This window comes from Marmota marmota, unplaced genomic scaffold (assembly GCF_001458135.2).
Source record: "Marmota marmota marmota unplaced genomic scaffold, marMar, whole genome shotgun sequence".
NCBI classification, from domain to species: domain Eukaryota; kingdom Metazoa; phylum Chordata; class Mammalia; order Rodentia; family Sciuridae; genus Marmota; species Marmota marmota.
In genome coordinates, this window is record NW_025999977.1 from 27,819,077 (window position 1) to 27,834,207 (window position 15,131).

The window sequence follows — 15,131 nt, forward strand, 5'->3', positions numbered from 1 at the left end:
CTAGGCACAATAACACACAATGAAACCCTGCTGTGTATTCCTGGTGAGTTAATAGAGATATAGAGGGGAGAAGTGGCTTGGCCTCATGGTCATGCAACTCATCTATGGCAGAGACAGGATTGGAAGCCAGGTCTTCTGAGACTAAAGTCTATGCTTTTTCTGCTGATGTGTTACCAGGAAAAAAAAACTGCAGAATTTCTTGGGAAAGAATTATATCTATCATGGAGTCACCAAGGTAAATGAAAAAATGATGTGATTTTCATATAAAAATTGGATAAATTAGATGCCGAAAAAGGGATGCACTTATAAAGGGTCCTGAAGGAAGTCTTTTTTGGTGTGTGTGTATCTGTATGACTTTCTGTTTGCTCCCCACCCACCCTGCCCACTCCTAGCTTCTCCTCACCTCTTCCTCTCCTATAGTGTGGATAGAAAAAAAAAATCAAACAACCATCTTTAGAGACAAACTCAGACTAATTCTGGTTCTGGACAGCACTGGAAGGCTGACTGTATATTAATAATTGTGAATTGCCTTCTGACAGGGTTTGGAATTAAATTTTCCTTTGCTTGAAATCTTATGGTCCAGTTATTATTTCTTGGCCCTTGTGTTGTTGTTTTCCTCCTATTATTCTTTTCTAGAATGAACTCCTGGGACCTACATGTTCCCTCCATTTTTTTCCTTGGGAATGGCCAGCTCTCAAAGCCTCTAATCATTGACTCTTAGAGTTCTGATCCTGGCACTCTGATTTAATCCATCTACTTTTCCTTGTTTTACCTTGAAATAACTTTTGAGTGTCTCCAGTATCCCAATAGATTTCCCTCACCTCCACCAGGTCTGATGGTTTTAGGTCCACTCTGAACATTGTTTCTAGAGTAACCTACTTAAATACAAGTGAGGACTGTGTTATTCCTTTGCTTTAAACTGTTCAATAGTTCTTGGTCGGCACAGGCTAAAGCTCACACAGCTTTGCATAGATGACACCTGCCCCTCCCACAGTTTTGTTTCTCAAAATGCAGCAATACTGTCAAAAAAGGTCCTTCCCCCCATTAGTCTATCACTTTATTTTGCCTTGCATTTTCTTCTTAATGCTTTCAAGGGTATGCTATTACAGTGCACTTTCATTCATTTATTGTTTGTTTCCACTAATGGAATAAATGTTTTGTCTACCTTATTCACTGCTATGTTCTCCCAGGCCCTAGAAGAGGACCTGGCATAGAGTACACATTCAATAAAGAATTATTAAATGAATGAATAAACCAATGAATGGAAACTTTCCCATCTATCTGAAGTCCCTTTCTCTTTCCTGGTTCACCTTGCTCTATCAGCAGTAGTAGTAAGCTTAGATGTCACTTCTTATGAAAGTGTTTCTAATTACAAAGCTCCTAACAGAATCTGCATAAGGCATCTCTCCTCAGTACCTCCATGATACCTTAACATGTGAAATAAGAATTGCTTATTTGTATCTCCCCAAAATTTATATGTTGAAGTCTAAATCCCAGAGGGATGGTAATGGTAGGAGGGGGTTTTTAGGAGGTAATTAGACTTGGATGAGGTTGAGATAGATCAGTGCCCTAACAAAAAAGGAAGAGACTAGCCCTCTCTCTTTACCATGTGAGGATACAGTAAGACAAAACCAGAATTGGGCCCTGACTAGACACCAAATCTATTGACATCTTGATCTTAGACCTTCTTACCTCTAGAACTGAGAGAAATCAATGTTATTTAAGCTACCCAGTCTATGGTATTTTGTTATAACATTCTGAACTGGAATACTAGTTGTAACAATACATCCAGTGTTTACTGTATGCCAGGTATATGCCAGATGCCTTATGTGTTATTTCATATAATCTCTGTAGTAACTGTCAAGTAGGTGTCATCAACCTCAGATTGTAGACAAGAGAACTGAGTCTTGGATAGGATTTATTTTGCTTAAGGGTACCAATGAGAGTAAACAGTTGACTTGAGATTAAAACTCAGGAAAGTCCTATTTTTAAACAGTGGAAGAATGTAAGGATATAAGAAAACATGCCATAGCATGCAAAATTAATACCACATACACCATGGGATTCCTAAAGAAAGAGAAAAAATTGAGGACATTACCAATAGTCTTTATCTGTGTTCAAGTAACCACTTTTTATACTTTTCAGAGAGGTGATGAGATTGGTTGGGTTACATTGTTATGCCAGTTATCTCTGAAGATACTCCAAAACAGAATGGGCTGCTTATCCCTTGGTCTCCAATTCAATCTGATGCAGCTATGGAAGTAAACTTATTTACCACAGTCTGGTATAGAAGCTATCAGAAAAGAGATCAGGTGAGGACTTGAACCCACTTTCATTAGAAGATGGATACATGTGTGGAAAGACATTAAACTTTCATGAACCTATGTTTTAGCCATTCTTGTAAAGACATTCTCAAGAACTGAGTGCTTTTCTCTTGTCAAAGACTGCATCCAACTTGAGCTCACTCTCCCATTGCTCAACGTGTTCATTCAGCAGAAAAACAAATATTGCAAACACTCAGCCTTCAAATTGTAGCTTGGAGGAGGTGAGAATGCCAGTTTCAAGATATGATGGAATGGGTGCCAGGAGATTTTTATGCTGACTTTTTGGAGATTAAGGCAGAAGCAGAGAAATGGCAGGACAACTATGTCATTATAAAATAGCTGAAAGGAAACAAACAAGAACATTGCATGCTGAGGAGAATCTGAAATTAAACCTTGTACAAAGAAAAACAGAATATGTTATAAATGTGCTTTATGCTCTGGAAAAATCCAATAAGATTATGAATTTGATGAAATAAGAGCCCCAAGGAATTATGATAAAGCAATAGAATTACAGGCAAGAGATGATTGTAGAGACAACACAATTCCATTGCAGATTAAAAAAAAAACAAAAAAACCTCTAACGGCAAGTGGCAGAATAGACAAATGATAAAGTCAATTCGCTGGCATGAAGTCATATTTACATAAATAGATCAAGAAATATTCTGCTTGAGGTTCAATATATTGGAACAGTGAAGATTAAAAAAAAAGGAAGAAAGAGAGAAAAATGTGCCTCTCGGCAGAAGGAAAGGATCTAGAAGAGAAGAGCTTTAGGAATGCCATCAGACATCTTCCCATCATCTAACCCTGGGAGATAAGGGAACAATATCTCAGAGGTCTAAAGGAATGTGCAACCCCAAAATAATAGCCAAGTTTTCATTAATCGAAAGGCAACAGGTAAGCATTATGGCAACTATGGTTCCCCTAAAGTGCTTCCTTACAATAGCAAAGTCAATCAAAGAATGAATCCAAATATTGAGCTTAGAAACAAAGAGGTGATAAAGGATCATCGAATCCAAAGACATTGAATAGGACTAAATAATTGGGGCATTGTGGTGTTGAGACAGAATGGAAACATTACATATCTTAGTGAAGAAAAATAGTACAATACTAAGATAAATGTGGGGGTAAGAGAAGGAGGAGGAAGAAGAAAGAAACAATTTTAATATTCTCATTGTTCACAGCAGGGAGGCAGTTGATATAATCTAAGGCTGAAGCACGAGGTTATGAATAAGGAGAACATAATGGTTCCAACATCTTAATGTACTTCATAATCTTTTTTCTTGCTTAAGAGGAATGTAATATTTTAGAGTAATGAGTCATTTATCTGAAGTTTTGCAATTTCTTTATTTTACTTCAGCTTATTTTATTTCTGTTAAATTCATGTAAAATTAAATTTAACACTTCTTGTTAAAATATTATTCATGGTGTAGTCCTAATATCATAAACTTATTTCTGTGCATCTCTGTTTTCCTGCCTGACAGGACAGCTGAGATTTTAGAGCACCTAAACTCCTGCATGAGAGTTTAGAGAAGAGTTTTCTAGATTTTTTTGTGTACAGAAATCCTTTGGGGACCACATTGGAATGAGGTCTGGGGTGGGGCATGAGACTCTGCCTTTGTAAAAAAACCCCTAGGTGATGCTGCTGCTAGCCTCACTATGAGCAGCTCCAGTGTGTCAGCCATGAGGTCATTCTAGTCCCTGATTGCTTGAGTTAGGTTTCTGGTACCTCCACTTAATGGCTTTGTGACTTTAAACCCATACCTGAATTTCACAACCTATGAATGAGAAACAATAACAGTATTCCCACATAACATTCAAAGAACTGTGCCTGACAACAGACGTTAACTATGATCAAAATTGGCCATTTTACAGTTGTAAATCCTGGACTAGAAATCTAACCTTTCTGACTTTCAATTTCTCCCTCTGCAAAAATAACTACCTCCCAGAGCTGTTGCAATAATTAGAAATAACTTATGTCAAATGTTCACATTAGTCTGGCATGGTAGAGATAACCAATAAATGATGATTATCAATGATCATAATTATATAAATTATAATGTAATAATACTAATAATTTCTCTCTTTTTTTGGTACTGGGGATTGAACTGAGGGCACTCAATCACTGAGCCACATCCCTAGCCTTATTTTGTATTTTATTTAGAGACAGAGTCTCACTGAGTTGCTTAACACCTTGCTCTTGCTGAGGCTGGCTTTGAACCTTCTATCCTCCTGCCTCGGCCTCCCAAGCCACTGGGATTACAGGCATGCACCACTGTGCCTAGCATAATAATTTTTAAAAAGAACCTATATAGTCTCAGCTCTGCCAATTCACTTGTTCATTCATTCTCACTCACATTTTCTTAATTTACTTACTACCTGAGTTTTGTAAAGTTTTGCCTATGTGTTAGGCAGCCTGGCTCATGTGCAGGGAATACTTCAGTAAATCAGACAATAAGTAAAAAAAAAAATATCCCAGCAGAGCTTTTATTCTAGTGCGAGGAAGAAACAAGGGAACAACAGGCAAAACAGTAATAAATGTTAAAGTGTTTTAAAGAAAACTAAAGCAAGATAAGGAATGGAAAACAATCCTGTGGAGGGAAAAGAGGTTATTAGAGGTGGGGCTGCCTGGGAGGCCTTTCTGAGTAAAGGGCAGTTGTGTAGGTACCTAATACAGTGAGGAACAGGGTCTTGAGAAGTTCTGGGGAACTTCAGGGATTCTGAGATTAGGAGGTCAATGTACTCAGTTCTGAGGGAGGTCAGTACAGTGTTAGGAGATGGAAAGGCAGGGCCAGATCCATACTTCCAGACTGAAAGTCACAGTTCAGTAGTTGGTTGCAAACAGGATTCAGGAAAAAAGAAAGAAAGAAAAGAGTGCAGAGGATTTTGTTAAGAGTAGTATTTGTTTGAGAGCTGGACACGGACACACTTGTCTATATCTCCTCATGTTTCAGTCAGCATTTTTACTGCTGTGACTAAATGAACCTACCAGCACAATTGTAGAGGAGAAAAGTTTTCTTTAGGACCTCACGGTTTCAGAGGTGTTAGTCCATAGAAGACTGGTTCCATTCCTCGGGCCTGAGATGAGGCAGAACATCAGGGCAGAATAGTGTTGCAGAGGAACCAGCTTACATGATGATAGGGAATCAGAGAGAGGGGTCTCAACTTGTCAGATACAAATATATACCCCAAAGCCACGCCTCAATACCCACCTCCTCCAGCCATACCCTCTTAGTTAATCCCTACCAGGGGATTAATATGCTGTTTGGGTTAAGACTCTTACAACCCAATGATTTATCCTCTGAACTTTCTTGCATTGTCTTACACATGAGCTTTTGGGGGACACCTTACATCCAAACCATAACACCTATAATTATGATTTTAAAATAAATTTCTTACTCGTGGTACCAGTACAAAAAACATTTCCCATATACTGGTGAAATTATGTAGAATCTTTCAGGTTGTGCTTCATTCTGAAGGTCAGGAAGCCAGTGAAGGAGCTTGAACAGTTGTGTAACATGGTCATTGTTGTCAAGCCCTTTGATTACTGTGTGGGAGGCTGACTGAAGTGAGCGAGAGTAAAAGAAAACAGTGATAATCTCTTGCTGAATTGCATCTTACCTATAGCACTGTGGTTTACAGAACAGTGTCCCCTTCCTTTATGACTTCCATGTCCTCATCTGTGGAACCTATGACTATGCATGTTTCATGGCAAAGGGGAGTTTGCAGATGTGATTAAAGTTGACATGAGTAGGTTCTCCTGATTGTTCAGGTAGACCCTATCCAATCACAAGTCCTTATGCATGGAGAAGGGAGGCAAAAGAGGTGGTCAGAGTGATGTGAAGTGAGAAGCACTTACTTGCTATTGCTAGCTTTGAAGCTGGAGGAAGGGCCATGAGCCAATGCATGTGAGTGGCCTCTAGTAACTGAAGAGGGCAAGGAAGTGGATTTGAGAGCTAACAGAAAGAAAAATGGCTCCCCTGACATTTTGGTTTTAGCTTATAATCTACACCAGACATCCAACCTACAGAACTGCAATATTATGAATGTGTGGTGTATTAAGGCTCATGTAATGTTTTGTTACAGCAGCAATTGAAGAGCTATACAAACATTTTGCCTTCTAATCTTGTCTTGCCTCCTTTCTCCTTATAGATCTCTATAGCATGGTGACATAAGTTGCCTTAGCAGTCCTCACTGCCCCCTGACTTCCTCACAGAATCTTCCACTCCTTCTGGCTTTGTACTTCATGTCAGTTTTTATTCTGAATTTCCAGACCTTCTCTCTAATTAGTCACAGTAGGGATGACTGGGAGTATTGGTACATTCAACCTGAAACCTTTTTTTTTTTTGTCCAAAAGGGATATAGATTAAAATGAGGAAATTTGAGGGAAAGGACCAAGCATGGCGGAGGATTGCAATTAGCTCCTTTCATTAAAGGAACTTGTTCATTTTCATTAAAATGCCAAAGCAGGTGGATTATCTCATAAGCTGCTGCCATTAAATGACGATTAATTCACTCCAGGTTTATCATAACAAAGGACAATAGTTTGATATTTCATCTTCAAATACGGGGTAGAGCAAATAACATTTAATGAGTACTATAAATATTCAGTCAATACTAGAGCCAACTTCTCTGGGTTTTGTCACTGTTGACTGGATCAGTATTTCTCAAGTACCTATGGGCCAGATGGTTTTCAAGTAGGAATGAGGTATTATCATTTTTATTTATAAAAGGAAATTATTTGATTGGTCTAATGAAAAATATTAATTACTTATGGTAATTTACTCACTTATGACATTTCGGGATGGGGAAACTCTTCATAATTTCGACAGTGTTCTTATGCGTAAATTCCTTTCATGCTCATAAAAATCTTCTTTGGTAGGGAGGACAGGTGTTAGTTAACTCTTCTGCAGGTGACAAGCAAGGGTTTCCAAGATCCTTTGGGCCCACTCAGTGTAAGTGACAGAACCTAGAACCCAAGTTGTTTGATTTCTAATTAGCATTTTGACCAGTTCCCCTGGTATCATAAAAGTTCATTTCGTTTGTGTTCTGTCTTGGGGAAAATGATTCACAGGAGCTTAGTAGTATTGGTACTTTGAAGCTTCATGTTCTGAAACATTTCCAACCATTCAAAGAGAGATGCCCTTCTTTTGGTAACCAGTGAAGAATGAATAAAATTTAACCATTTCTTGATGATTAGGGTGTATTTTATTATGAACACTACTTATTATATTGCAAAGTCCTTAAAGAAATAATTGGGTTGTTGGAACCTTTCCAATGTGTTTCTACATAGATGGACTTGTAAAGTTTGTTTTATTGTCTGTTCTCTTCTGTTTTATCCTCTTTAGGACCCTGGCTTCTAATACTCCCTTTTTTCCTCTACTAAGAAGTTGCTAGGAGAACATATCTCATTATGGAACAATCTGCATGGACTTTATGACAGCCTCCTTATTGAATCCTATGTATCCTGAATGGCTCATATTCCTGAAAGTCTAACTGTTAAATGCATTGGCTATTACTATGAAAATATAAATAATGCACTCTTAAAGACAGTCTATGAAGACTATTTTTAAAAAATATTGTTTAAAATCTTATATGAATCTGAAAACAAATATGGAACAAGTATGTGTGTATGGGTATATATGTGCGTGTATGAATATGCATATGTACACACACACACATATATATATATATATACACACACACACACACACACATACATATTAGATTACAAATGTGGCCCCTTGGTATTGGTCCTAATTAGATATTTTCTTCTATGAAGCAGTAATTAAGTAACAGACTTTAAGTAGCAGATTGCAAAAAAGAACAGGATAATGTCAATTTAATAGATTGTATAATTTATTATTTCTGTAACTGCCTTGTCCAAGTCTTACTAATCTTCAATCATGCTCTGCTCTGTCATTATAAATAATTACTAATTTTTAGTTGGTAAATAAATAGTGTTCATATATTAATCTTAGAATGCAAATTCCAATAGCTGTTTTTTTTCCCCTCTAAAGCTGTTGGAACTTTAAGCCACTTTACCGATTCTCATTAAGAATGCTGAAACAATAATATTGGGGGAAATTTGTTTTTATGAGATGGTTCACTAAATACCTAAGGTAGTCACATGCCCAGAAGAATTTTAAAAGAAAACATTTTAAAAGAAAAATAAAAACCATGTAAAAGTGCAAAGGTCAAAGGTCATGATCAGGGTCAAGAGCAATTCCAAGGGTAATGGCTTCAGAGTTGACCCCCCCAGCCTGTGGGAACATGTCTGCTGGGAGGGATGGCAGAGCAGACTCTGAAGCTCTCGAGGCCATATGAGCCAGAGTCCCTTCTCCTTCTTGGATTGCTTGAAATTCTTCCCACCTTTATTTACCACCTCTGCTGTAGAGGCAGTGCAGAATAGCATGCTGAGATGCAGGCTTCCCTTGAGAAGGGGCACAAGAATGCCAAAGAGGATGCTGACACTTGCCCCATTTAGGCAGACCTAAGCTTCATGTGCAAAGGCTTTTCTACCATCACATTGAGCTGATTAATATCCTCTTAGGAGAGTGTGCAGAAGCTCTAGGAATACATTGCCTGGATTCCAATCCTGGCCCGTCAGCTAACTAGTGTTGTTGCCTTGAGCAAATCACTGAGCTGCTCTGGGCTTCAGTTTCCTCATCTATACACAAGGATAATGACAGTACCAGCCTCATCACCTTGTTGTGGAGGCTAGTGGAGCCAACAAGTGAAGCATTTGTATCAGGACCTGACATAGTGATAATAACTGTGGTATACTAATAAGTATCACAGTTAATAGTACTAAACTGCAGACTCTTTGAGATCATTGCCTATATTTTTGAATTTGCCATATAGACACTATTTAGCCAAGTACCTGGGACCAGTAAAAGTTCAGTGAGAAGGTTGAATCTGTGCCTCACTTACTTCTCCACAGAGCATTTTCTAAAAATCAAACCTTAATAACTGACATTCGAGTTTTATATTTCTAGTGAAAAGTGTGTTAATAAAAGGTCAGGTTGAAAACATCAGATTGAAACTATACCCCATAAAGAGTGTTTAGGCCAAAATGCTTAAATCTGAAGCTATATTGCCATTGAGAGGAAATAGGTACATAGACACATATTTATATGTATGATTTTTATGACAAACACCTATCTTAAAATTTTCATTTCTTTTTGGCTATCCAATGAATGATCTGCTATTAAGGACTGGAAATTGATCCACTCTCTGCACAACAGTCCTTTTCTAAATGAGCTATACCCTAGTCAGCACTCTTATCCCTACTCCTACCCTGGCTCTACCTGCCCCCCCATTAGCACTGAGTACCTTATTACATTCTATGTGGTTTACTTATCTATCATGTTTATTATTTACTATATGCTTGCCTCCAGCTAGACGCTACATAAGAGGAGGAGTCTTTATTTCACTAATATATTCTAAATGCTTAGAATAGTACTGGCTTTAATAGTGTTGAGAAGAAATAAATCTTTATTGCCTAAATAAATGATCTGATTCCATATGCTTAGTATCTATCTATCTATCTATCTATCATAGTATATCTATCCCTCTCTCAATATAGAAAAATACCTTGAATTTGAAGGCACAGGTTTTCCTGGGTGCCTTCAATTCATTCTATTGCTTCTATTCCTAGTTTTCACTTTATATTCCTGATTTTAATTTAGTAAGATTATGCCTTCTTTGGTGAAAGCAAGTTTAGATGGTACTAATAATATTTGATCCTCAAAAATCAAAATACTGACAGGGCATTGGAACATAGGGTGTTCGAAGAGAGGTATAATTGTTCAAAGAACTCTGTGTCAGTGTCACATAAACCTACATCCTTTCCTTTCTGTGGGAAGCCCTAGAATGTATTCCCTTCAGATGGGCAATCTCCTATGTAAGACACTTATGAAACCTCTTGACTCTTCAAGCTGCCATTATTTCAATCTATTTGGAATGAGCCTAGCTTTTAGTAGGGCACATTTGACCTTTGTGGGCCTGAACATTGAAGAGAGAATTTGAAAATGTGGCTGGATTGAACTTGCTAGTGCATGGCACTGTTTAAATGAAAGCAGCTCACTGATGAGATGGATAAAATTTTCTTTGAATTCCATCAAATTAAATATTTCAGAGTGCTCTAAATAAGCAGTCTCTTTCCTAAATGTCACTGGTGATTTTATCTTCTTAGGAGATGCTAATGATCTATCTAATGTGCTGCTGTGTTGCTACACAAATACCACCATAATTTGGAACCTTCTCTGAATTCCCCTGACATGAGAAAATCCAGCCACTTAATCCAGGTGTGAGAACTATTCCCCAAGAAACTAGGAAGTTAGAAGGTGTATGATTTTACTTAATGATTTACAATACAGTAAACACAAATCTATTATTTAACAGGGTCCATAAGCTAACAGTTTTGAGTTGATTTTGTTAATCATTTGTTAATAACTAATTAATTATTGCAGTGTAGAGAATTGAACTCAGGGCTTCACCCCTGGTAGGCAAGTGTTCTACCATTGAGTTACATATCCATTCCTCATTTATTAATACTTTTTTATTTTATTTTATTTTAGTTGCTTATGGTCCTTTATTTTATTTGTTTATTTATATATGGTGCTGATAATCGAATGCAGAAACTCATGTGTACAAGGCAAGTGTTCCACCGCTGAGCTACAACTCCAACCCCATAATTTATTAATACTTTTTAAAAAAGCTTTATTAATAAGGTTAAACAGAATTTTCACAGACTTGGTTGGTATAGATGGTTCAAAAGTCTTGGAAAAGAGACGCTATTAACTTTACTAGTCCATGGCACAGAGTAGAATCTCTTAATATGCATAAAAGAAAAAGAGATGATTAGAATGGATGCCTTCTTCTCGAAGGTCTTTTTCTTGGGAGTTGATACTTTGTTTTCAAGTGACATTAGGACTGCAGAGTGCAGGAGGAGACTCAGATCAAGGTTGGTAAAAGGGGCAGAGAATTGGCAGTACTTGCCCAGTCTCTTGAAGATCTTAGGGAATGAGGGCAATGGAATCAATTAAGCAGAGGAAGAAGTGGGATCAGTTAAGGTACTTTTTAAAAAAATACTCTGCTTTTAAAACATTTTTAAAAATTCCAAGATCATGAAGCCAACAAGGACTTACTTATAAATTCAGAGGAAAAGGGAATGTGGTTCTATGAGACAAGGGAGAACTATAGGATGAAAAAGAGTCCAACTTTTTTCTTCTGATTTGGTCCCATAACTTCTCTAAAATGACCAAGACAACTGAACTCTCACAGTCAGCCTGGGAATGTGGGTGTGGCTTTTTAATTAAAAAATATTTTTTATGACCTGGCGTGTTGACACATGCCTGTAATCCCAGCGGCTTAGGAGACTGAGACAGGAGAGTCTCGAGTTCAAAGCCAGCTTCAGCAACTGTGAGGCACTAAGCAACTCAGTGAGACCCTGTCTCTAAACAAAATACAAAATAGGGCTGGGGATGTGGCTCAGTGGTTCAGGACCCCTGAGTTCAATTCCCAGTACCAAAAAAAAAAAAAAATTTTTTTATAAGGAAAGTAAAGGGATGGAATGCCACTGTTCTCTGTTTATGGTACAACCAACTTCAAAACACACAGCAGCATCTTCCCCAATGTGTCATATTCCCTTACCAAAACTAAAGTTCTTGCTCCATAATGAGAAATAAAATATTTCAAATGACAATAGTTTGAGTGAATGAACATATTAGAGTGAGCAATGTTGATTTGAAACAGTCCAACAACCTCTCTCAAAGAAGTAGAAAGGACAGCTGGATGTGAGCTTGCAGACTTAGGGTTTGCCTGGGGTCTGCATGTTTATCTGCAAAAAATCTCCTTAAAAATTTCTGTTGCTATGGAAGAAAATTATAAATGAGAACATAAAAGCAATCTCATCTTGCCGATTCTCTCTCCCTGGCAGAACAAGACACAATCATTTTGCAAAAATGATAATGCTAGTTTTGCTGTAAGATATAGAAAAATAGTAAAATGTTTGCTTCCCAAAATAGATTTTATCATGGAGAAGAGAAGAAAATCTAACAATGCTAGCCTGGATTATATGAAACATGTCCTGAAGTAACCAAAGTGATCATGTTAAATCTCTTGTAGGGAATCCAAAGCATAGAACAGGTAAATCCTTGTCCTGGTAGCCCAAGAGAGGCTGCACCACGTTCTCTGAGGCTGAGTCAAGCTCTTCAGAGGCAGAGGCCAGGCTCTCATGAACCTTTCTGCTTCCTGCAGCTTCTTTGTTTTCTTTAGCCTGAGCCTCTGAGGCCTCTGGTTTTACACCTCCCACAGGACTTTGGTCTCTGTCACTGGATAAGTAGGTTTGTTCAAGCAGAATTTGCATATTTAGAATTCTTTGGTTATTTTTACCTCCGACTGATGTGACCTTAGACAATTTGTTTTCAAGAGTCACTTCCTTCTCCTGGACATGAGCTATTTACTGATTGTCATATAATGCTTTATGAAAGGTGATTTGTGAATTGGTAGCCTGAGATAAAATAGCAACATTAAATACCTCTTATGATTCATCACATAATTCTCTTCCTAAATAAAATAACCACATTTTTATTTTTTTTCAGTGTTGAAAATGCCATTAGTAAACCATAAAATAAATAACCCCAGTTTTTTACCACCCTTCAAAATACATGTTTCATTTACAAGGCATTGTTATACAGACGCATGGCCATTGGGATTGGATTTGATTTTTTCCACTTGGGTAGCCTCATCTCCTCCTAAGGTGGCTAGTTCTTCAGGTAAATAATGTAGTCCCTGTGATCACAACATGAATAGTTACTGAGTATCACCGATTCTGGTAAATTCTTCATATATACAATCCCAGTTAGTCCCTACCAGAATCTTAAGAGAGAACTAAAGCTTGGAGTGGTAAGTTCCATGACCCTGTTGAAGCTGGTCTCTGAATGAAGGTCCCTGTCACACAAAAGAACATGCTCTTAACTTTTTGCCTTGACAATAACACTGCAAGTTGTCATCTTGGTTAGCTTTGAGTCATGGATTCACAATGACCTAGGGCAGCCCTCTCTCTCTTTGAGGGTTAGAATTCCTCATTTTGCACTGATATTGGCAAACTTTAACATCTATCCATTGACTCTAGTTGTCTCTTTGGGACCTCTAACTCTTTCCAAATCTATTGTTATGACCAGAGTGGCACAGGGTGATGAATTTTAAGAACATAGTATCAAACCAGGTTTGGTGATACATACCTGTAATCCCAGCTCCTTTGGAAACTGAGGCCGGAGGACTGATTGCAAGTTCAAGACTAGCTTCAGCAACTTTGTGAGACCTTGTCTCCAAATGAACAAAGGGCAGGGGATGTAGCTGAGGAGTACAGTGTCCATGGGTGGTTCAATCCCAGTACTCTTCCATTCAAAAAAAGAAAAAGAAAAAGAAAAAAAATTAACATCAGCCTAGTGCATGCAAACATGATAGTCACCACTAACAAATAATTGTCCATCTTTTTTGATTCCAGCATGAGATCAGCTTCAAAGTGCACTATGGACTTAATCCTGTGTCTTCCATTAACAAAGCTGAGGCTTTTATTAAGTAACTTAATTTTTCAGTAAGCAATTACCAAGCTTTCTGGACCTGAAAAGGCTTACTAAACTCTTTCTCTTTCTCTGTGTGTGTGTACAACTAGAGGTGGAAGAGGGTATTGGAACAAGTCAGACCCAATTTTAAAGGGATGTGTTTCAGATAATACAAGATTACTTGTTGAGATACCTGATGTCTTGTGTTTTGCCTTTAGATTTTGACCTTACTTTATGCCACCAGGAATTTAACCCTTTTTTATTGATTTTTTCAAAAAAATAAATGACAAGTGGCATTACAATTCTTATTACACATATACAGCACAATTTTTCTTATCTCTGTTTGTATATAAAGTGGGTTGACACCCAGTTCGTGTCTTCATACATATACTTTGGATAATGATGTCTATCATATTCCACCATCCTTGCTAATCCCCTGCCCCCTCCCTTTCCTTCCCACCTCTCTGCCCTATCTAGAAATCATCTATTCTTCCCATGCTCCCCCTCCCTACCCCACTATGAGTCAGCCTCTTTATATCAGAGAAAACATTGGGCATTTGTTTTTTGCGATTGGCTAACTTTACTTAGCATTATCTTCTCCAACGCCATCCATTTACCTGCAAATGCCACGATTTTATTCTCATTTATTGCTGATTGTGTATTATTCCATTGTGTATATATGCCACATTTTTTATCCATTCATCTATTGAAGGACATCTAGATTGGCTCCACAGTTTAGCTATTGTGAATTGTGCTGCTATAAACATTGATGTGGCTGTGTCCCTGTAGTATGCTGTTTTTAAGTCCTTTGGGTATAGACCAAGGAGAGGGATAGCTGGGAGGAGTTTATAATAAATTTTATCCACTATATTGATTTTATTATACTTTACTAATTATTTCTATGTTGGAAACCAATTTTTTTTCAATCTTATTATAAAACTAGAGGATTTAGGCTTTCTTAGTTTTTCCTCTTCTATGCTTATTTTATTCCTTTGCCTTAACTTTCACTGCTAAGTTAAATACCCTCTTTTATAGAATGAAGTTTGTGCATTTCACTTTCATGATTAGCTAAGAACATTGATGATAACAGATCATTTCCAATGATTTATGCCAACAAGGAACACTATAGAATCTATTATTTACTATAAATTTTAATGTCTACAAAACTGTTACATATCTCTCAAATATGCAAACACTGTGTAACTGCCAAACTTGACTTTGTAAGAAATTGTCAAAC

General features: G+C 37.5%; 1 long non-coding RNA gene across 1 annotated transcript in view; it reads right to left on the reverse strand.

The window, feature by feature from the left end:
* The window catches only part of LOC125617196, a 48,859-nt gene extending 35,016 nt beyond the window's left edge, over positions 1-13,843 (reverse strand). Inside the window, exon 1 of the long non-coding RNA XR_007348105.1 lies at positions 13,571-13,843. This is a non-coding gene — a long non-coding RNA (uncharacterized LOC125617196). The remainder of the gene's footprint in view (positions 1-13,570) is intronic.
* Positions 13,844-15,131: the final 1,288 nt, after the last annotated feature.